Source organism: Equus przewalskii, chromosome 17, assembly GCF_037783145.1.
Source record: "Equus przewalskii isolate Varuska chromosome 17, EquPr2, whole genome shotgun sequence".
NCBI lineage: Eukaryota > Metazoa > Chordata > Mammalia > Perissodactyla > Equidae > Equus > Equus przewalskii.
This window is the reverse complement of record NC_091847.1, coordinates 28,974,449-28,997,556: the sequence shown is the minus strand read 5'-3', so window position 1 is coordinate 28,997,556 and position 23,108 is coordinate 28,974,449.

Sequence of the window (23,108 nt, the reverse complement as noted above, 5' to 3'; positions counted from 1 at the left end):
AATATAAAAAAATTAAATATATGGCATACAGAAATTTGGCTGTTTGAAAAACCCAACAAAACATACTTCTTTCACATGGATCCTGAAAAAAAAGAGAAAGCATAAATAAATATAGATGGAATTAAAAAGGGGGCGTATTTATAAGTATGGCAGACGTTTTTGTCCTCAAAATAGAATATCATACATAATCTTATGATATTTAAAACTTTAGGCCAAATATATTTGAAAATATTTTTTTAAATATTTGAAAATTCAGACTAAATAAACGACTTGCAGGAAAAAGTGCAATTTAGTAAAAAATGACCCAGAAGAAGCTGAAAATATGAATATATATTTATCAATTAAAGAAACACAATCATTAGATTGTAATCGACAAACCACCCCCTTCAGACACATATACACAAAACAGTAGACCCAGATAATTTTATTGTATCACTATGCCCTTGGGAAACAAATAGTTTCTTTCTATGTAAATTTTCATGAGAACAGAAAGAAAAGGAAACTACTCAAAATAACTACAAGAGACTGTGTCTTGATATCAGTATGACAAAGAAAGACACAGGCCAATCTGATTTCTGAATATAGAGGCAAAAATGTAAATAAGATACTAGGAAAACAAATCTAACCATATACATAAAAATATACTATGACAAAGTGTGATTTTTCCCAGGCAAACAATGTTTCAACATTAGAAATATTGCTGAAGGTAATTCACAACACTTAAAAATTAAAAGAGAAAATATATAATATTCTATCAATAGATGATGAAAATTATTTGATGCAATTCAATATCCATGCATGATTTTTAAAAAAACCAAACCTCTTAATAATCCAGGAATAAGTGGAAAATTTCTTTACCTAAGGAAGCATACACCAAAAAATCTATAACACATTTCCTTTTTGATGACTAAAAGAAAGAAACAGTTGGGGGCAGCATGGTGGCACAGTGGTTAAATTTGCATGTTCTGCTTAGGTGGTCCAAGGTTCACCGGTTCAGATCATGGGTGTGGACCTACACACCGCTTGTCAAGCCATGCAATGGCAGGCATCTCACATATAAAATAGAGGAAGATGGGCATAAATGTTAGCTCAGGGCCAATCTTCCTCAGCAAAAAGAAGAAGATTGGCAGCAGATGTTAGCTCAGGGCTAATCTTCCTCAAAAAAAAAAAAAAAAAGAATCTATCATGATGTAGTGAGGAATAAAAGAAGAATGCTTAAAATCATAGTTGTTATAGTTATTAGATTGGAGGGTTTATAGACAGCAGAGTAAGAGAAGAAAAACATAATAGAAGGTATGAGACTTTAAAAGGAAGGAAGTACATTGTCATTATTTTCAAACGATATGCATGTCTAAATAGGAAATCCAGGAGATTCTTCAGAGAAAAATAGGAAAAAATAAAAATTTCTTGCAAAGCTGCTGCAAAATATTAATATACATCAGAAAATAACATTCCTATACACAAAATAATTTGGAAACTGAACCTTCCCATAAAAACTTCATTTATATATTTAGCCATTATAAGAAACTGAATAATAAACCTAAAAAAATGCAAGATATTTATAGAAAAAATTATAATGTTTTATTTAAAAATATACAAGAAGACAAAAATAATTGGAGAGATTATGAATTATTGTTTGAAAGATTCAATACCATAAAAATAGCACCAGCAATAAGGCAATGGCATGATGATAAAGTCCTAATAAACCCATTCATAGAATTTGGCAAATGATCTTAAAATTGATATGGGATTAAATTGAGCATGAAAAGCCAAGAAACACTCTTATATACAGTGTATCACTGAGTCTCGCTTGTTGTAGATTCTAACATTTTCTGTCTTTGAAGTGGAATGTTTTGTACATTAACATTTAATGCAATGTTAGATATTATTGTTGGAGTTAGGTCTACCATTTTATCATTTGTTTTCTGTTTATCCCCTCTGTTTTATTTCTTTATTTTTCTATTCCTCCTTTTCTGCCTTTTTAAAATATTTAATTTGTTTAAAATTTCATTTTAGTTAATCTATTGGATTTTTAGCTATACCAATTCACATATGATTTAACGGCTGCTCTGACGACTACTTTCAAAGACTATGAAGAATCTAAGATTTTACCTGACTTGCAAGCTAACAAATTAGCGTGCTGCAATTTCATGGATGCTGGCCTACAACATGAGGCTCCCGGGTCAGATATAAGGAACTCTTGATTAGCCGCGGTAGTAGTAGTGGTCCAGGTATCAGCAACACCTTTCATGGCTTCCTGAGACTCATTTCTCACAGGACAACATGATGAGAACCAGGTGATATCTGCACACACAGTGAATTGTATAACAGAAGTTGAACCCTAAGCTCAGGGAACCTGATTATTTTATAACAGGTTATAAACCTGCCTGTTCTTTGCTTTGGAAGATGCATTATCTTTATTAGACTACAGTTTGTATGCCTGCCCAATGCTCCAGAAGGGAATACTAACTCTATATTATAAGCCAGCTTGTTCTCAAATATCTTTGAAAAGATAGCCTGGAACAAAGGTAGGTGGCATCTCTGCTCACAAGATGTGCAGAAATGTGAGAGATCCAGAAAGAAGTCTTCCAACAATATACACTCTTTGTGTCTACACATGAGAATATTTTCTGTAGAATACACTACACTGTTGGCTACTCTGATTTACCTGACACAGACTGGGACAAAATTTACTCCATTATTCTCATGAAGCATTTAATTAAATTTACTATCAAGTAGCCAGATGAGTCCTATTGCAGTGTTAACTTTGACTACGCCCACAAACAGCTGGATAAATTGGTTACACCATCTCAGTCTACACTAGAAAGCCAGATGACTTTCTTCTTAAGTTTCTCTATTGACGTTTCCACTTAGCTAGAGGCGTTAATCCAGCAGGATGTATTACTGATTGCACAGATTACACCGTAGCCCATAAGGTGGAGGTCTAGGGCTATTCTAGCACCCATGACAACCTGACCAATAAGTTGAGACTAACCTGAAATAATTCTAAGGCCAAGGTAGTGTCCTTGATCACTTAAGCCAAAGTGAGGGACAAATTTTATATTATGTTTTCTAATTAAATTGCTCCCATGATAGGGATAACTGTCCTCAGAATGTATGTAAGTAATGAGACATCATCCCCTAGGGAAGCTCTCCCAGAAGGGTAGGAGTATTTTGGAGACATCTCTGCAGTCATTTGAGTGCTACATGATATCCTGGGGTGTTTTCTTAAGCATTTGAGAATCTTTTATGACCACTCCTAAGGTGCAAGTGACTGTGTTTTCAGGAGGGAGGCAACTTAATGCCTGGTTTCCACAGAAGCAATGCAGTCCCAGAGATCTACATGGAAATAAAGTGTTGTGGGTAATTGTTTGGAGCTGAGCAATGCAAAAACTACATAAGTGAGTGGTACAGGCTGACAATATAGCTTCCCAAATAGTTGGTAGGCAGGCCTAAGGGTTCCCATTTCCTTCCCAATATTGAGCCTAGTTGGTTTGTTGTTATTGTTATTGTTATTGTTGTTGTTGTTGTTTGGAGGGACTGATAATCTAATATATGCTATTTATCCACACCACCAGTGGATGACATTCAGTCATCCCATGGAATGACTGAGTGATGGCCATGGAAATGTGGTGGGGAATACATTTAGAGATGTTTACAGGTGTTTTTGTGGGAGCTGAGGTAACTGGGACCACCTACCGCTGTTTCTGATAGACTTCTAAGAGAATAACAATCATATCATGGTCAGAAACATCCAGTGGAAGATGGTAGACCTAGTGACTACAGTTTGTTACAGCATAGGAGAGCTTTCTCCATTGTGTGGAAATCTCCACAGGTTGTCCCTTGAAGCAAAGACCATTATTGTCTCTCTCTCCCCTATGCCTCCTGAATCCTGAGGGGGTTCCCTCCTCATGTGCCAAGGTTGTTATTCTTCTTAAACTGACACAAAATCTGTGTGTCCCATGTCATAGCCATAATTTTACCTTTTGTCCAGTCATCTCCTATTCACCTTCAGACCTTTAATCCAGAAATGTTTGATGCAAGAGGAATAGGGACTTTTTTTTTTTTTTTTTTTTTTACTGAGGAAGATTTACCCTGAGCTAACATCTGTGCCAATCTTCCTCCATTTTGTACATGGGTCACCACCACAGCATGGTTGCCACCAAGTGGTATAGTTCTGTGCCCAGGAGCCAAAGCCAGAGCTTCCAATTGATAAAATCATCAGTGATGGAGATTTATGGCTGAAAGAGGTCATACTTTGCAGTCCCAAAGTACCAGCACGAGTCTGCATGTGGCTCTTTCCAATCAGGATGATCCCCTCCACCACTTATGAGCATGTACAGTAAAGGCATATAAAATATCAATAGCAGTCTTATATTTAGCAGTTGATGCCACAACAATAAATACATTGAATCAAGCCAAAGGGTCTGATCTACAAGGTTACATTAGCTTCTCTTCCCTGCTGTGAGCTCTGCCCAACCCTCATTAGCTGATTCTGGGTATTCACTTCTCTGTGAGGCCAGATAAGCCATTAACTTAGGAAGCTGTATCCAATAGAGCTAGACATGTTTGAGTCCCTTCTCTCCCCGACAGCTCCCCAGTATACTATATGTGTAAATGACCTTTGGTCTTCTTTGGGGCCAACGAGCTCTCAGTGCTACCACTAAACCTTTCCCTGCAAAGCAGCTGAGATAGACTAGAAGAGTTGGAAAATATCAGGGGGTGTGGAGGGAGAGCACAGCTCCACTCCAATAATAAGGGACATTTCTTTTCAGTTTTGAGTGGATGGACAGCTGCTTATAGTTAAAGTTACACCAATTTCTAACGTTTTCTATTCACCAAAAACTCTATATCTTCATTGCTGACAGTATGTATTTCTGCTCTGGGGGTTTCTTGACTCAGAAGCAGCTCTGGAACTAGAATAAGAGAATGTGGCATTCACTTTGGGCAAAAAGTCTAAGGAGGTGTCAAAAGAATTGAGTAATCAAGATAAGTAATATTTTAAAGCTTTTTTTTTTTTTAAAGAAGATTAGCCCTGAGCTAACTGCTGCCAATCCTCCTCTTTTTGCTGAGGAAGTCTGGCCTTGAACTAACATCGTGCCCATCTTCCTCCGCTTTATATATGAGACGCCTACCACAGCATGGCATGCCAAGTGGTGCCATGTCCACACCCGGGATTCGAACCAGCAAACTCCTGGCTGCCAAAGTGGAACGCGTGCACTAAACCATTGTGCCACCAGGCAGGCCCCAAGATAAGTAATATTTTAAAAGCTGGAAACTTAATGCAAAAACTCCATGATGAACAAAATATCAAACTGTGAAGACACCTGCCCCTGCGCTTGTGTGACTTATCTGTCTTGGCCCACTCTAAGCCTCACCTGTTGGATTCTGCTTCTTGGATGCTGATGGCAGATATGAGACTCCTGAAGGAGAAACCAAGGACTTGTTTACTCGGGGCACAGCAAGTAGCATGAGCCTTATGTTTGCCTTAGTTCACCTTCACCCCAAGTCCCATGAAGGTGATGTGGAGGGGCCCGCGTAGATGCTGCTTGTGTAGTAGAGGGTCTTGGGCACAGCTAACGAAATTTGAAGCTAGAGAACCTGAATCTTTTATCGTGAACTGGAAGCCTGTCTGACTTATCTACAGAGGAAGACAGGATCTTTATTATAATAGACAGAAGTCGAACTTGCCACTTGTTCCAGAAGGAGATAGCATCTCTATCTTCAGAGGCTGTCTGCTGTGCAAACATCCTTGGCAAGCTGGCCTGGAACAAACGCTCTGCTTACAGAACATGAAGAAATGCAGGTGACTCATGGAGAGTCATCTCCTAAAATATCCAATAAAAGAGTAAAAATAGAATGGGTAACTTCTGAATTAGTAGGTGAAAAAAGGAGGCATAAAGACATTGCTTCTCTTCAATCCAATAGAAGATAAGAAAGAAGGGGAAAATGGACTAAAGAAAAAATACAGCCGATTGGAAAGAGAAATCATAGAAAGAAATTCAAATATATAACCAATCACAAAAGGGTAGCCTGATTAAATTTGCTTCCAGAAGTGAGATATTCTCAAATTGGTGAAATAAAATCTAGCCATATTGTCTTTGAAAGACAAAACCTAAAGCCCTCTTGTTTCTTCCTTATGTTTTCTAATCCTTATTTTTATTTAACAAACACATAGCTTTTATTTTCCCTATCACAGTTCAGGGTGCTTTACAAATATAAATTAATGTAATTCTTATAACAACCAAAAGAGGTTGTACTACTATTACTCATTTGGTAGTCAGAGAAAATGAGATACAAAGAAATTAAGTGAATTTCCCGAGGCCTCTCAGTGCATGATCAAGAAGAGCTCTGAACCCTGGCCTTCTGGCTCCAGGACCTACTCTCTTACCACACTCTGCTGCCTCTTCAGTTCTTTTAAACATACAGCCCCCTCGACCCCTCAGCCCCTGCCACAGCTACCCCAGTTTCTCTGAAATCATTCTATTATCTCAGAGACTTGAACTATTAATGTTACCAGAAAAACTGAAAATCGAATAATTGGGAGATTTATACCTAGGAACATGAATCCCAAAGGACCTAGAGTAGCTATGTGCATACCAGATGAAAGAGACTTGAGTACAAATCGAAGCAAAATCTCTCAGGAGTAGGATAAATCAAATTAAAACTTCACCAATAGAATATAAATTTTCTGAAGCTATCTGCAGTGTAATAATATATCCTGAAAATATATGAAATAAAACCTAACCAAACTATTAGGTTAAATAGGCAAATTATTTGCTAAAAAGGCAAATCTAAAACCATCATGGAAGACATTAACAAACTTGAGTTCAGAAATTGATGATCACAGCATCAAATGTTGTATTCCTCCATGATGCAGTAAATAGTTGAGGACTAATCTTCCCAACATAGAGAAAAAAAAAAAAACAACCTATAAAATTGGACAAAATATATAAGGAAACTGTTTATCTGTATTCAGGCAGGAGCATACAAGCACATAAGGCTGCTGTCCCTGAGTCAGGAAATTCACAAGGTGAAGCTCGTGATCAACCAGCTCTCTGAGGAAGGGGGAAGGCATTTCCCAAACTCTTCGAAAGCTGTTGTCTCAGTAGAGCATGGTAATCCTGCTGAGTGAAGAAGATAGAGAGCAGGGCTGAGGGAAAAGTGAGGTTGCGGTAGAAACAACATATTTCAAAAAGGTAATGACCAACTTTCCCAAATTTGATGAAAAACATTTACTTAAATATCCAGCACAGCAAATCTCAAGCAGTGTAAGTAAAAAGATAAATAAGTAAACAATATTTAAGAACATAAGCGTCAAACTACTAAAAACCAAAGTTAGAGATAAAATCTTGCAAGTACTCAAAAGATAAAAGCTATATGGGAGCAGGGGTGAGTCAGAATCACTGCAGATTCCTATGGCAGCCGGAAGATAACTCTAAAGAAAGGAAAGAAAAACTCTGTATCAGGTGATAATACTCCTCGAACATGGGAATAAAATACAAATATTTTCAGATAAATAAAAGTTGACAGAAATCATCACCAGAAATGTAAGGGAAATGATGTAAGATAGAATTCAGTAAAGAAGAGCACCAAAATGTTTAAAAAGTGTGTAAATAGCAAAGCAGCTTTAAAAGAATGCCACATGCTCAATATCATATAGACCATGATCTCAGAAAATTCAGGTAATAAGGAAATTAATAACAAAAAGTAGTCACCTGAATCTCACAATTTGGAAATTAAAGAATACACTTCCAAATAATTTATGGTTCAACAAGGAAATCATTATTGTAGTTAGAACATACTTAAAATTGAACAATGAAGATAGTACATATAAAAATTTAAGAGATTCAACTAAAGTGATAGAAATTTATATCCTTTCATTTGTACATTGAAAAAAAGACAAATTGAGAAGGATAGCAATTTACTGCAATGTTAATCCATAAAAATCAAAATAATGCTAATTGGGGCCAGCCAGGTGGTACAGCGGTTAAGTGCACACATTCTGCTTCAGTGGCCCCGGGTTCCCTGGTTCAGATCCTGGGTGGGGACATGGCAACACTTGGCAAGCCATGCTGTGGTGGGCGTCCCATATATAAAGTAGAAGAAGATGGACATGGATGTTAGCTTAGGGCCAGTCTTCTTCAGTAAAAAGAGGAGGATTGGCAGCAGATGTTAGCTCAGGGCTAATCTTCCTCCAAAAAACAACAGCAACAACAAAAAAACCCCCAAAATAATGCTAATCAAAATTCCAAATGTTTGCCTTACCGTCTAGTAAGGTTAATTAAAAGGCTATAGTACTTAAAATAGTGGTATTATCACAGAAAGAGAAAAAGTAATTTTATAGATAAGAAATCCCACTTATATGAGGGAACATGACATATGACAGAGGCAGCAATATACAATTCACTTTCGAATAAACAGCACAGGGAAAATTAGCTGAGTATATGGAAAATAATAAAAATCTGACCCCACCTATCAGAAAGGCAGTATTTAATTAGCTTGAGAACACCAACATTTGGCAAGGAAATGGGGAGAAAGTAATTGAGGGCGGGAGATGGAGGCCTCAGTGCTTTAAATGGATCTTTATGTTTTTGTTTTTGATTAAAAAAAGTAAGGGTTCTGAAGCGAATAAAGCAAATATTAATGTGTCAAATATTCATGGTAGAAACATAGATGAATATTTACATAGTTTTTGGTATTTTTAAAAAATTCATGATTAAAAATTAAATGTAATTAAGAGTAAGTACTGGATAGTTTTAGTTGCACACGGTAGTTTAAAAAGGGAAACATTTATTTCTAATTTTTTCACACATTTCAAGCATATAGGCAAAGGAACGTGTGGAAAGAGAAACAGGATCAGAGACTAAAAATGGTTGAAGAATGGGGGATTTTTAGCTGGTAGAAATGAAGATAGCTGTCTTCAAGTATCGGAGAAACTGTCATTTGCAAGAAAGGTTAGATTCATTCACTGCAGCCACATATAATAGATTTAGGGCAAATACATCAACTCATTACTTTAATATTTTTTGATTTTAATAAACATCAAACAAGGAAGATGAGAGTCCTGTTTTCATGGAAGTTACATAGTGGCATGAGAAGGAGGATAAAAAAATAAATGCATAAACAAACAAGCAAAAATATCACATAGTGACAAGCGCTTATCCTGAGAATAAAATAAGGTGCTGGGGCAATCAGTAAAGGGGGCGGGGCTCCTGTCAACGCAGATCAGAGGATGCCGCGGAAACTTACAGTCTTGATATGGTCAGAAGCAACGTTTTCTTCCTCTGAACAACTTGGGAAAAATCTGCAAAGTATGAAGGATCTTAATTTTTCGAGAAAAGAAAATAGAGCAGAGCGGCTGGGGAATAGTGGGTGAACGAGACCTTCCTAAAGAGCAAGATTAGAGAGACATGGGCGTTAGAGCATGTGTTTGCCAGCCAGACTGTCATCTTCAATGACTCTAATGTTTATTTCCTCTCTCATATGTAAAGTCTGTCCCCTCATTAGGCCGAAAGTGCATGATTATATTGGCTTTCCTTATTGTTCTATATGCTTTTTAGAAGAATATTTGAAGATATTTAAATTTATGTAATCACTATTTTCCTATGGGAACCCAGATATTTTGATTTAAACTTTTTAATAGATAATTATGACTGCCATCGTCCCTCGATATCTGCCCTGGATTGGTTCCAGGAACACCCACTTGTGATGCCACAATCTAAAGGTGCTCAAGTCCCTTGCATAAAATGGCATAGTATTTGCATATAACCTATGCACATCCTCCTGTATACTTTAAATCATCTCTAGATTATTTATAATACCTAAATCAATGTAAATGCTATGTAAATAGTTGTTATAGTGTACTGTTTAGGGAGTAATGACAAGAAAAATAAATCTCTACATGTTCAGTACAGACACAATCATCATAGGCGTTTCCATTAGCTGTTGGTTGAACCAGCAATTGTGGAACCCACAGTACGGAGGACCGACTGTACTCTGTGTTGAAATATGGGGAATAATGCTGACAAGAAATGACAAGGCTTGGAAAGGATGCACACTAAAATATCACCGTATAGTGAGTGAAAGGATGAACACTAAATCTCACCTTTAACTAAGCGAAACAAAATGGACGACTGTGTTCAGGAGAACTCCAGTGTTAGAGCTCCCAGTAAGAACAAGGGTTAGAACGGAAGTTGGTTGAGACTTCTCAGGAGGCTGCTCCTAGAGGGGATATAGACGTGTGATTTGTGAAAGGAGATTGGGGCTAAGTGGTATGTATGTTTGGGAGAGAAGAGGACAAGAAAATGATGTCAGAATGAATGCATGGAGTAGTAAGAAAGAGAGGGAGAAATGTTTCTCATCTCTCAGGAGTGTGAGGCATAGGAGAAAAGTTAAATGTTTCACAAAGTTGTATTGTGAGATGCTTTGTGTAAACCACTGCACCTCCATTCAGGGAAACCTACGGTAAAGAGTTATACTCTTACTACAAAATGTTTGTCAAATTTGTGTTTCATTTAAATATTTCACTATACTAAGACAAATTTGAGGGAATTCAGCTATCTATGGATTAAGTAAGAAATAATTGTTTTCATATTTAGTTCTCCTAAAACCAGGAAGGAGTTTTGGGAACTGATGATCAATACACTTACTAAATGTTTTGTTTAAGGGGAGAACATGAATACAATTGTCTTTAAATATACTTTGGATTAAGAAAAATCTTGTTTTGTGATGTTTCTTTGACCTTTCTCATTTCAAAGATGAGTAAAGGAAACAAGATGGCAATTGATAAGCATATAAAGTATCAGCAGAAAGTTGGAGATCCTGACAGGAGCCTTATAAGTATTAAAGTGACATTAAATACTTGAAAAAAATATGAATTCTGAGAGTCTTTTGAGAATAAATTCATGAAATTTATTATCTCACAAAGGACCTAGGTCCAAATATCATTATGTTAGGGGTTAGGGCTTCAAAATTATGAACATTAGGGGAAGCAAACATTTAGTCCATAATAGTCTCACAACCAAGCCCAATCATAATGGATACACATCTTTTACCATTTCCCATCTGAAAAAAACAGAAACGAGTCTTTCCCAGAATCCCCTGCTGATTTCCATTTACTGTCCTATCTTTCTCTTCCATTTGTTTTTCAAATATCTTATAATTTGAAGAGACTCATAGTCTCTACTCATTCATCTTCCATTTGCTCCTTGTCCAATCTGGCATTGATCGCCATCACATTATTAAAACCACCAATGACCTCCACGTTGCTAAACCCATGGGCACTCTTCAATCTTCCTTTGACTTGATCACTTTATCTTCAAACACTCTCTTCCTTTGACTGTTGTAATACCAGACAAAACCATTTCTTCCTTCTCTATTTCTCAGATGGTTCTTTTTTAGTTTTTAGAGAAGCAATTTTATTAAACCATTAAACTATACCACAGGAACATAAAAAAACACAGTTCATCTGATTCCCAAAGACTTTGTTTAGTTGTCTGACTTTTTTAGATGTATCATGGAAATGGCTTTCCTTTACTCATTCTCAAATTTTTTAAACTATTTTATTGAGATATGACTGATGTGTAAAAAACTGTGCATATTTAATGTGTACAACTCAATTGAGTTTGAGGATAAGTATACACCCATGAACTACAATGAGGATGGGGCTCCCATGATGGGATTAGTGCCCTTACAGGATAAAGAAGAGAGACCAGAACCCCCTCTCTCTCCACCATGTGAAAATACGGCAAGAAAGCAGCTGTCCGCAAGTAAGGAAGATGGCTCTCACCAAGAAGCAAATCTGCTGACACATTGATCTTGGCCTCTCAAAACTGTGAGAAAAAATGCCTGTTGTTTAAGCCAAAAAAATTTAAAAAGAGAATAAATTAGTTTAAAGTGGTGTAAAAAATGATAAGAACTGTGAATATTCAAGAATATTCTGACAAATATCTATCAATGCCTAAAATGTGCTAGACCACTGCACACAAACAAAATAGATGTAAATATATGGTCCTTTGACAATACTTAGTGTCTTACTAGAGAAGTTCAGAGTCACTACTATTCTGTGACGTTGACCTTTTTAATAATAAGGGAGTGTAGCAGTACAGATACATCCAAATCTCTCACTTCTTACCCCTATATTCTAATAATTGGTAAACATAATATGTCTAAAATATAGATGCAAGGTTTGGTAAAGTCAAGAAGCAGAAGAATGCTAAACAGCTCTAACATGACCCGAGACTACTTATGTACCAACCCAGTACACTCAAATATGTGGAATATACACCCAAATAGATATGCACAATATTCCCATGCAATGTGGCGAGAAAATATTAGAAATTATATCTATTTGCATTATGTCTATATCTATTTGTATTATATGCAAAAGAAATAAAGCCTTACCAATATATGATACACCAATTGACAAACCTACAATTTATGAAAAAATATATATATATTAGGGTGCATCATAAATGCATTTTTAAAAGAGGTCAACATTTAGATTGTTTATACATTGCTGTAAACAACTGTACAAACCAAGTGAAGAGGAAATCACCTTTCATTTTCAGTTTGATTTATTAAGGAGAATCTTCTTGGATCCATATAGAACGGAACATTATTTATAATCAGACAATGATGATAGAACCTAATGTGCTTGAGTAGGGAGAATCTAAATGTGGGTAATAAATCAAGACTAAGCACAAATATTCTCATAAAGGTGAGATATTCTCCAATTCATACCAGTCTCTAGTATCTGCAAAGAAAGATTTTTGTCAATGGCATTTTGAGTGACTGTCATTTAGTAAGCCACTTTCTTTTCTTCTACTTAGAGGTCAAATTTCTTCTGGTTTAAAGAGTATGTTGATTTAGGTGGGAGCTATGTTGAGGAATGTGAGGACCACCATTGTTGTTTGAGGGTTTTCTCAAGAACCTTGCTTTAAATACTCCCTTCCCTCCATCCAGGGAGTGAAGAGCTAATCTGAAAAGCAAAAGCTAAGCTGCTTGTTTACATGGAGGTTATGTGAGGTGACTTCCATTTTCTAAAGTAGTATATTGATAATACCAACATAGCAACTCCAGAAGTATATACCATGCTATATCTGTTGCTACTATCTACACATTCTACATTTCTGGAAAATACAATTATTGTTTGTGTTTATTCATATTTTTTCTTAATCATCTGTTTATATACATTTAGGTGATATACAGAATGCATTATTTAAGGAATCGAATTTGGAGTAGACAGGTGTTCTTCCTAGATTTTATTTTTCTCTAAACATTTTTAGATTGCATGATAAACTTTAGGTTGTACATAAAAATGCCAAATAAACTTGTTTGTTCTTAGGATCTAAATCTACTTGTCTTAACAATGTATCCATGCCAATAGATTGAAATACAAGGATATTATAAAGTGATGGTTAGATGTTAATAACAGTTACACAAAACATTAAGGCAAGTGACATTTACATAAGTATCTTGATCTTAATACATGTAATTTACATATGAAAATTTAATCACCATAGAGATAAACAGCTGCAATGTTTAATTAAACTCTCCACACAAAATCAGCCTGCAAGAAGTAGTTTGTCACTGCTAATTCATCACAATTCTCTTAAGTATTCTTTAAAATAAAAATGCAAAATAAATGACTCTTATTGATAATTTAACTTCTGGTTACTTTGTATTTTAATTGTATCATCAAAGCCTGTTGAGAATATGATAAAGATTCTAGGTTCGTTTTCACTGTGTTTAGAAGGCAAAGCATAAACATATAGAGAACAAATGTATTTGTTTACAGACTTATGAGGGTCACCAGCACAACAGCACTAAAGGATAATTTAAGAAATTTTAATGTCAAAATAAGTTGTGGGTAATGAAGGGATGTAAGAGTCTTTCTCAATGGAGCTTTTAAAGACAGAATGAATTATACACAGAAATTAATGCCAACATTATCAAGAAAAAGCGTAGCAACTGCTAGTTTAGAATAGATAAAACTAAAAAATCTTAATTAAATGTTAAGATCGCAGAAAGACTAAACAGTAAAGAGAACGATTAATACATGAATGCTGTAGGAAGCCATGTTTGGAAAATAAGACGTGAACAAAATGGCAGATTTTGTTTTTGTGCATCTCATTTAAATAAACAAGTACATTTGTTCCTTCACTCAAAAAAGAAGTACCTACTATATGCCATGTATAATGGTATACACTAACATAAATTAATGCCCTAGTCAGACAGGTTAGCTTTTACTATGATCAATTTTATGGGTTGTAGCCTTTTCTTTATAGGCAGAAACTCAAAATGTAGAAATAAGAGACAATTTGGTGTACTCACGGTAAAGCAAAGGGCTTCCAGAAATCAGGACTATGGTTCAAGCCTCTTATTTTTTGCACCTAAGTTTAGACAGCTAGATAATATTATAAATAAAATGCATATCACCCATTTAAGTGAAGATAAAATTAAATTGGATCTTGGAAGGTGGACATTGTTCATGACTTGGTCCTAAAATCTGCTTTTAATGTTAAGGGCATCCAAGTTCTCGCCCAAAATATTTCTCCAAATCATTGTCTGTAACAGTTGTCTAGAAGAAATAAAAGTTATCGTTTCCAATAATATACCAGTAATATACTATGAGTTATTTATGAGTTTCATTAATTTGTGTTCTGTTAAACTGATCTTTGTGTGTGTAAATTAATAGCATGTCAGATATTTTATAGTCTCATATATAAGAAAAAATTAAGCCAAGACTCCCAAGATGGTAAGAATAAACCAAGTCATATAGGGAACTGGAAGCCACAACATCTGAATGACCCATTATAAGAGAAAACTATTGCACGCACTTATATTTTTTCCATGTGTTACAAAAGGCAATTCAGCCTGGGACTTGGGTTTGCTCAGTTTCTCCTGTGCGAAATGAATAGCTTGGCTTAGACAACCTAAAATTTTATGCACTAAATCTCCAGAGCTCTGTGGCTTTATTTCACGTACTTAAATATTCAGAACTAATTTAGGAAAAAAACAATAGACTGGGACCAATATATAGTATACTCTCCCTCTAAATTATTTGGGCAAATAAATATATTTTATCTTGAGGGCTTAAAAAAAGTAGTTGAGATAAAAAAAAAAGCACTTTATAGTTGTGTGTGTGTGTGTGTGTGTGCATAGAGTAAGGGAAAAATCTATATTTAATTGTCTATTATCTATCTCTTTATCTATCCATCTACCTATATAGAATCCCTCTTACACAAAGCTATTAGAACTTGAAAGTGGTTAATTACCTGAAAAATCAGAAGGCATAAAAATTAATACCTAACACCTTAAACATTTAATTTTAATTCAAAATGGGCACATCCATTCAGCAAACTTTTTGATATCGGGATTAAGTCCTTTCTTGAAGTATGAACCTGCTGACTAGGATTTTAAATTAACTTTCTTTCATAAACAAGGGCTATGTTCAATGTTTTATGGTTTCCAGTCTACTTTTCTTTAAGGGGGACACAAATTAAATATACTTCTGATATAGTGTGAGTGAAAAACTCTCTTGACTTTTTTCTCCATACTTTTATACTTGTCTTTCCTACACCTTATTAGATATTTTTTACACCCATAGTTTATCAGTTTATTTCACATTTAATTAAATTCTCCATGGTAAAGTAGGCATATCTGGTAGATACTGGTTTGTGTAAGTACATGATTCAAATGGTGGGAGCAGAAGTGTGTAAGTGTTCTAAATCTTTATTGGTGATGTATCAGTTCAGTGGAAATTGTTATAACTTATTGTATTTTACTTAATCTTCAAAATAATCCCATAGAGATTAAATGATTCACATGAGATTATGAAATTATTTTGATCTTCGTAAAAATTCTAAGGATATGAAGTGATTTATATGAGGTTACAAAATTTATGAGAGAAACTCTGAACTCAAACTGCAAGAACATTGCTACATCTATTACAGGCATACCTCAGAGAGATCACGGGTTCGGTTCCAACCACTACAATAAAGTGAACATTGCAATAAAGTGAGTCACACCAATTTTTTTTTTGGTTTCCCAGTGCATATGACAGTTATGTTTACACTGTACTATAGTCTATTAACTGTATGATAGCATTAAGTCTAAAAAAAGAGTGTGTATGTGTACACCATGATTTAAAAATACTTTATTGCTAAAAAATGCTAACCATCATCTGAGCCTTCAACAAGTCATGATCTTCTTGCTGGTAAAGGATCTTGCCTCAATGTTGATGGCTCCTGACTGATCAGAGTGGTGGTTGCTGTAGGTTGGGGAGGCTGTAGCAATTTCTTAAAAAGAGACCATAATGAAGTTTGACACATCGATTGACTCTTACTTTCATGAAAAATTTCTTCATAGCGTGCGATGCTATTTGATAGCATTTTACACACAGTAGAACTTCCTTCAAAATTGGATTCAGTCCTCTCCAATCCTCCTGCTGCTTTATCAACTAATTTTACGTAATATTCTAAGTCCTTTGTTGTCATTTCAACAATTTTCATAGTGTCTTCACCAGGAGCAGATTCCATCTGAAGAAGCCACTTGCTTTGCTCATCCATAAGAGGCAACCCCTCATCCACTAAAGTTTTATCATGAGATTGCTGCAATTCAGTCACACCTTCAGGTTCCACTTCCAATTCTAGTTCTCTTGCTATTTTCACCACATCTGCAGTTACTTCCTCCATTAAAGTCTTGAAGCCCTCCAAACCATCCATAAGGATTAGAATCAACTTCTTACAAACTCCTGTTAATGTTGATATTTCGACCTCTTCCCATGAATTGTGAACATTCTTAATAGCATCTAGAATGGTGAATTCTTTCCAGAAGTTTTTCAATTTACTTTGCCCAGATCCATCAGGGGAATCACTATTTTGGCAGCTATAGCCTCACAAAATATATTTCTTAAATAATGACTTGAAAGTTGAAATTGCTTCTTGATCTTTGGGCTGCAGAATGGATGCCGTGTTAGCAGGCATTAAAACAACATTAATCTCATTTTTTGAGCTCATGGGTGACCAGGTGCTTTGTCAACGAGCAGTCATATCTTGAAAGGAATCTTTTTCTCTGAGCAGTAGTTCTCAACAGTGGCTTAAGATATTTAGTAAACCATGTTGTAAACAGATGTGCTGTCATCCAGGTTTCATTGTTCCATTTATAGAGCACAGGCAGAGTAGCATAATTCTTAAGGGCCCTAAGATTTTTAGAATGATAAATGAGAATTGGATTCAACTTAAAGTTACTACCTACATTACCCCTAACAAAAGTCAGCCTGTCCTTTGAAGATTTGAAGCCTGGCATAGACTTCTCCTCTCTAGCTATGAAAGTCCTAGATGGCATCTTCTTCGAATATAAGGCTGTTTCATCTGCATTGAAAATCCATTGTTTTGTGTAGCCACCTTCATTGATTATCTTAGCTAGATTTTCTAGATAACTTGCTGCAGCTTCTATCTCAGCCCTGGCTGCTTCACCTTGTACTTTTATGTTATCGAGATGGCTTCATGGCTTCATTCCTTAAACCTCATGAACCAACCTCTGCTAGCATCAGACTTTTCTTCTATGGCTTCCCCATTTCTCTCAGACTTCATGGAATTAAACAGAGTTTGGGCCTTGCTCTGGATTAAGCTTTGGGTTAAGGGAATGTTGTTTGATCTTCTGTCCAGACCACTAAAACTATCCATATCAGCAATAAGGCTGTTTGCTTTCTTATTATTCATGTGTTCAGTGGAGTAGCACTTTTAATTTCCTTCAAGAACTTTTCCTTTGCATTGACAACTTGGCCAGCTATTTGGCTCAAGAGTTCTCACTTTTGTCCTATCTCGACTTTTGACATGGCTTCCTCACTAAGCTTAATCATTTCTAGCTTTTGATTTAAGGTGAGAGATGTGCAACTCTTCCTTTCACTTGAACACTTAAAGGTCATTGTAGGGTTATTAATTGGCCTAATTTAAATTTTGTTGTGTCCCAGGGAATAGGGAGGCCTGAGAAGAGGGAGGGAGGTGGGGAGTCACCTGCTGGTGCAGTAGTCAGAAGACACATGACATTTATCATTTAAGTTCACTGTCTTGAATGGGTGCGGTTTGTGGTGCCCCACAACGGTAACATCAAATATTACTGATCACAGATCACCATAACAAATATAATAATAATGAAAAAGTTTGAAATATTGTGAGGATTACCAAAATGTGACACAGAGACGCAAAGTGAGCAAATGCTTTTGGAAAAATGGCGCCAATAGACTTGCTCAATGCAGGGGTGCCAGAAACCTTCAATTTGTATAAAAGACAGTATCTGTGTAGTGCAAAAAAGTGAAGCACAATAAAATGAGGTATACCTCTATTTTGTGATGAAATATTTCCATTATAAAATTAATAACTTGGATTTTCAAATCAGTTGAAGTGAAAATGAGTATAGAGTGATTCTTTCACTCCATAGAAAGAATTAATGCCTAGATATAGTTGTTGCAAAATGTTGAATCTAATTTTAAACTGTTTGCCCATCAGTAATTTTCTGGTACTTTAGCAGTCTATTCTTTCCTGGATTACTGTAGAGGAACCGACAAAAATTAAAGTTATTACTTATTCTACTAGCATTAATGTGTTAGTGGATTGTGACTATATCAGAATTCTCTCATAACAGAAGATATAGCTTTAGGTGTAAATGTGTTTATGCTGCATTTTAGAGACATTTTTAAAGACTTTTTAAAAAATTTTTTCCTTTTTCTCCTCAAAGCCTCCCGGTACATAGTTGCATATTCTTTTTTTTTTTTTTTTTTCTTTAAAGATTTTTTTTTTTAATTTTTTCCTTTTTCTCCCCAAAGCCCCCCGGTACATAGTTGTATATTCTTTGTTGTGGGTCCTTCTAGTTGTGGCATGTGGGACGCTGCCTCAGCGTGGTTTGATGAGCAGTGCCATGTCCGCGCCCAGGATTCGAACCCACGAAACACTGGGCCGCCTGCAGTGGAGCGCGCGAACTTAACCATTCGGCCACGGGGCCAGCCCCATAGTTGCATATTCTTCATTGTGGGTCCTTCTAGTTGTGGCATGTGGGACACTGCCTCAGTGTGGTTTGATGAGCAGTGCCATGTCCACGCCCAGGATTCCAACCAACGAAACATTGGGCCACCTGCAGTGGAGCATGCGAACTTAACCACTCGGACATGGGGCCAGCCCCTAGAGACTTTTTTTTTAACCTTGAAATGAGATGCTAGTGTCCCCATACAGGTACTAGTGGTTAACTTTAGTTTATAGAATTTTTCTTCCTTACTTCCTAAAAAAGTTTTTTGTATGGGTTTTACTCTTCCTTTGTACTTTCATACATTATTTTATCCTGACGAGCACATGATCCATTTCAGATTCCTACTTGCTGGTTTCCAACAGCAAACAGTTAGGTTTAGAACCTAATTGTTCTAAAGAATAAGGTTAAATATTTAGGGAATAGTTTTTAAATGAGATGAATTGGATTGGATTAAATGTAAAGGGACTTATTTCATGCTGCCATAGTCTCATTCTGCTTCTGAGGAATTGAAGATAAGATTACCCGAGTTTAATGAAAGGCACAGAGTCTCAAATCAGGAGGAATGTTTATTTTATGAGCTTTTGAGATCTAAAATAATCTGTAGTTATTGTACATTACATATGTTGAAAATTTGGGGTCTCATTGCATATCTTTTTGTGTATTTCGCCAGGACTATTTGGTCAATAATAGTCCAAGCAATGATTTTTCCAGGAGAAACTCATTTTAAAGATAAGTTTTAGATAAGCCATGAAATTAATAAAATTCAAATTGCAAATTCTTGTCTTTTTTAGGTAAACTTTCACCTCCCATTTTTCTTGGATTTGGTTGAAGTCATTTAAACATTCTTTGTTGTGTGTCTGAAATTGATGCTTCTGAGGAACGGGCAAATTATTGGACATTTTACTTTATTAGAAATTTTTAACAACCAAACTAATTATGAATACTTTATTCTGTATTTTCCCATGGAGATAAATGCAAGCTATGAAGAGAAATATTTTATAAAAATAGAAATAGGGTTTAGCTTACCTTTTCTTTTCTGGATTCATGAGCCGAACATTACAGCTGCCCATGTTGTCAAATTGCCATGGAAGAATTTAGTAGAAGAGAAGCCAGTAATGGAGTCAGTTTCTGACATTTAAATAAATGTTTTTGCTGTTCCGTCGAAATTAATGATTAACTTCAGCATTAGAAGCATGTATTTCAATAGTAGGGGAAATTTTCCCACCATCACTTCAGAGTAAAAGTAACCCCACGGTGTTATAAATATATATTTCAGACGAAGAGAAAAGATTGATCCCACAGGATATCTCTCCTCTCCATCCATTGATGATGTCAGTGAGCCTCTGATTAGCTGCTGACATTTGAAATTATGGTGGGTCAACAAGGTTAATGACAGCCTTCTTTATATAGCCATGTCCCAATTGCCTCTGTGCCTTCCTGGGCTTTTGGCTTGTTTGCTGACCTCAAAAAGCAAGGCAAAAATAAGAATACACATCAAGAGAAGTATAGTTTGAGCACTGATCTATTGATGATATCTAATGCTGCTATTTAACAAGAAAGAGAAAGATTAATGAGTAGCGGCTTAACTTATTTAGGAATGGTTGAGAACAAAGGGCCTGGTTAATAACCTCAGTGACCTTGTTGAGGATAAACTCTGTGTAGATGAAAACATTTCAGTAGAATTGTCTGAATTACAATTTTTCTGCCTTTAAGTGACAGAGTTACATAAATTTCCCATTTTATATTATTGAGTCATCCTCTGTTGAGGCAAGGAGGAGGGACAAAACTGAATTAAGTTTCCTAACTCATCAATCATAGTGCCTTAGAGCCAGAGAGGGCCCTTGAGACCTAGTTTGGTGTTTTTCAAATTGTGTTCTGTGGCACTTTCAGGTTCCCCAGAGTGACCTTGCAAGCCACTGTAGGGGAGGAAAGGAACATCCTTATTCGCGTTTATCATGTCACCTAGGATGTCATGTAACAAAAGACTTTGCTGGCAAAATAAAGCTTGAAAATAATGGAGCTACAACTAACTCTCTCAATTTGCCCTTAAGGAAACTGAAGTATGAAGATAAAATGAATTACCAAGGGGCTGGCTAGGTGGCACAGCGGTTAAGTTCCCACGTTCCACTTCTCGGCGGCCCGGGGTTCACTGGTTGGGATCCCGGGTGCAGACATGGTACCGCTGGCAAGCCATGCTGTGGCAGGCATCCCACATATAAAGTAGAGGAAGATGGGCATGGATGTTAGCTCAGGGCCAGGCTTCCTCAGTCAAAAGAGGAGGACTGACAGTAGCTAGCTCAGAGCTAATCTTCCTCAAAAAAAAAAAAAGAAGAAGAAAAATTACCAAGATCCCGCAGCTATTCTGTGTCACAACAAAAGCAGGGAAAAATTTGTGTGTCTTGAAGTCTGGTTCTTTTCAGTATTCTTTTTTTTTTTTTCTTTCAGAGAAAAGGATGCCATAGCAAGGTAATGTTTTCGGTCTAATCTTCTTTCAAAATGCTCTAAATCCTAACTCGAGGTGGGAGGAGGAGTATCCGGCTAAGCCTTCCTCCACCATTTCCCAGCTCAATGTGTCTCTGTGAGTAGAGAGCTGGTTTTCAGTGTAGTCTATGTAAGATGTTTAATTTCCTGCACATGTCAGTTGAGGGGCTGGACATCAGCTCTAGAACTTGAGAAACCTCTCGTGGCTCACAAAAAGATCATCTGGTTCTAGATTTCTTCACGTCATCAACAACAAACATTAGCAACACATTTCTGCCTCTGATGGTGAGACAAGTGCAGGCATGATTCAACTCCAATATGGGGTGACCAAAATGCTAGGGAAGTGCAGGACAAAAGGTAAAAATAAACTATTAAAATATCTATCTTTATTCATTTTAATCTAAAAATAAGAAAAAGTTAAGCATTTCCGTATGACTTGACATTGGGTTGGTGTGTCAGAAGTTTGTCTTTAAAGCTGCAGAGGGAGGAGCAGGAAGAAATCTTGATGGTGGCTCCATCTCTCTCATTTGTTCTCACCTTATTGCAAGCAGTTACAGGTCTCATGTGCCAAGTGTGGTGGATTTGGGGTTACATTTTGGGCAAAGTTTTTATATTACTATGTGAAGAGATTGAAAGTGATCATGGAAGTCTTTCTTTTCTTTTTTATTATTTTGGTGAGGAAGATTGGCCCTAAGTTAGTACCTATTGCCAATCTTCCTCTTTTTGCTCGAGGAAGATTGTCCCTGAGCTAACATCTGTGTCAGTCTTCCTCCACTTTGTATGTGGGATGCCGCCACAGCATGGTCTAATGAGTGGTGTGTAGGTTCATGCCCGAGATCCAAACCCACAAACCCTGGGTGCAATCTTAACCATTGCCACCACGCTGGCCTGGAAGTCTTTCCTACACGCAGAGGTTCTTTATTATTTTGTGACAAAGTGTGTTAAGGTGTTTTCAAAGCTAATGTTTAGTCCTCCAGAGAAAAGTGTATCAAATTTGCTGCAATTTTCTGGGATGATGGATGGCTTTCAGTGCTCTGGTGTATAGCAGGTGTTTTCTACACACACCCACACCCATTCTTTTACACTTTACTTTTCCTTCTAGTTAAGGTACATGACTGAGAAAGTGACAACTTTTCAAAAAAAATGATAACATTGGAGAGTTATTAGAAGATGCTAGAAAAATGTTCTGTCACCTATAAAAACTTATGTTTATTTATGTGTAAATAGAGGTAAGAAATAATACCTATTTCGGAGAGTTGCCATGAGGAATAAATGAAGTTACAATAGAAAAAGTTAAGAGACTGCCTGACATTGGGAAGTTTTCAGTTATTATTAGTTGTGATGATTGTTTTTATGAAATACTTGGAAACTTACAATATTTTAAAAGCTACCAAGTGAAGAATTTTAGTGAATATTGGAGTAATTTTTATAACATAAAAATACTACAATTTCCAAATAGTTTGTAAAGAAAAAGTGGGTGATATCAGGGTGAGTGGAAATTTATTAGATAAATTTAAACAGATATCCTTTGCATAATTGTTGGATAAGATTAAAAAATGAGTATAATTGGGGCTGGCCCCATGGCCGAGTGGTTAAGT